Source organism: Amblyomma mixtum, chromosome 3 (genome assembly GCF_055824585.1).
Source record: "Amblyomma mixtum isolate Tamu chromosome 3, ASM5582458v1, whole genome shotgun sequence".
Classification (NCBI taxonomy): Eukaryota; Metazoa; Arthropoda; class Arachnida; order Ixodida; family Ixodidae; genus Amblyomma; species Amblyomma mixtum.
Window position 1 is genome coordinate 377071220 of NC_143014.1, and position 2225 is coordinate 377073444.

At 45.5% G+C, this 2225-nt stretch overlaps 1 pseudogene; it reads left to right on the forward strand.

Moving 5' to 3' along the window:
- LOC149356861 (uncharacterized) overlaps nucleotides 1–1759 on the forward strand; it is a 1760-nt pseudogene extending 1 nt beyond the window's left edge.
- Nucleotides 1760–2225: the final 466 nt, after the last annotated feature.

Below are 2225 nucleotides of genomic sequence, written 5' to 3' on the forward strand. Positions count from 1 at the left end.
TGGCTACGGTTGCGGCAGCGGACCCAAGAGGAAAGGAGAGGGCGCATTGGACGCCGAGTGAGACGTTCGCCCTTATAAAGCTTTGGGAAGACCATCTGCAAGACTTAAGAAGGGCAAAACGCAATTTAAAAGTGTATCAGGTGATCGTTGAAAAGCTGCTCGACGCTGGAATTTACAAAACTGTCAAGGAAACCAAAACAAAGATAGAAAACCTGGCAAACTAATACAGGTGAGTATAATTCTAATATTCGATTTTAGTGCTACATCGGCGTACAAAAAAAAAAGTCTAGGCAATGCTGCAAGCACGCTTCGTGGTGTTGTAAACGCCGCTGTGGATAACGTTCGCCGAGGGCCGCTCTTTTTTTATCGACTGCATGGTCCGCGCCCATGCAGTTCACCACAAAAACTGGTTGTTTTGCTACAAGGCAGTCCTGGTTGACTTCGGATATTATCTTACCTAGGAGACTTGTACAGCGGCTCAGGCTTATTAGCTGGCGCCAGATGTATTGACTTCTCTTACGTCGGTCATGTGCTTTCACTCCACATTCTTTATTTCATGACCCTTCCTGCCCCAGGTCATTACAGAGGGTAGTGGGCTACAGTTGTCAGGACGTTTGCTTTGAAGGCGTGAACACCGCGCTGTCGCACAAAGTGAACAGGCACTCGGTTAAAGAGAGATTGCTGGGGCTAGACCGAATACACGTAGCCGTAGCATTTGCAATGACAAGTGCACTGTACCAGTCATGTATGGAGCAGCAGTAAAAAATTTCACTGTTTTGCAGCACAGTGCTCTAGACAGGCATGCTGATTGCTGTGCATACAAAAAGCAGATAACAGTGAAAATAAATGATGTGCAGACATAAGTAGCTCATTTTTATGTAACCTTTGCTGTTCCAGAGACATCAACAAAAAAAAAGGCACCGGACAGGGGCAGATCACCTGGCCATATTATTGGGACATTCACAGATTTTTAAACTCCCTGCCAATGAACAGCCAGGAAGAAATGATGGAAAGCGACTGCGTTAGTGTGGAAGAGGTGAGTTTGCACATCTTGGATAGTATGAATGTTGTAGCGAGATATATGGTACCTCTGAATTGCCTTTTGTGAGGAATTACAGATGTTAAGCAGTGGAATTTTAACTAGTGAGAAATCCATGGTGCTGTGGAGTATGTTTATGTGCAAGCTTCTAGCATTGTACAACATTGACCAAGGACTTTGAAAGTGAATATCAATACTATTTGTTGCAATATTATGTAGCACTACATCTCGGCCTTTCGACAGTATATAGTTAAGATCAAGCTTGCTCCCGCAAAAGAATGCTGTGATGAAACTTTATTTTCATTTCAGATCATTCATCGGATGGAGAGCGGCCACGTAAGTGGAAATGAGGAGCCACATGGAGCCACCACCGTGGAAGAAGAACAAATTGAAGACTTGACCATGGGTGCCTCAGCAGGCATTGATGCCTGTGACACTGTTCTGTCAGCCAGTAACACAATAGAAAACGACACAGTGGAACCTGCGCAAGAAAATGCTGGAAGCCCAAGCACACCAGGGCCCCAGCAAAGGAGGAGGCAAAAGTCTAACAACAACCTACTTGCGCAGCTCGTTCAGGAGCAGCGACAGCTACGCCTTAGTATCGATAAGCATATGAAAGGGGAGGAGCAGTACCGGCAAAAACACATTGAATTGCAGGAACAAGGTGCAGAACGTGAGAAAGCGCTCCTGGCGTGCTTGCAAGAGTTGTGCAAAAAATAAAGGTTGTGTGGACATGAAAATGCATATGTTTTCTGTTCTGTACCAGCCGCAAGGAGCAAGATCATTGCCACTTTTTGCACACAGTTCATGTTGTTCATAAATGCACACTACTGTTTCTTGCACGGTGCAAAGCTTGATCACTAGGGCCCGGAACTTTAGGCATTTGCCTAAACATGCCTATAAATGCCTAAACGGGACATTTTTGTACTTGCCTGCCTTTTTGTCATTTTTTTAGGAAATACTGCCTATTTAACCGCACTTGTTGCCTATAAATGCCTAAATCCGGCACTTTGGTCCTAGGTGTCCTTTCTCAATTGTTAGACATCATGATGAAAGGCGAGGGTCTCTCGAAACGTTTTTCTCGAAGTGTAACTGGCGCAACCAAAGAGGTTATATAACCGCGCAACCCCGACACCCGAACCGGCATTGTCCAGCCGGGGACCGTTGTCTCAACGCGCGCAAGACT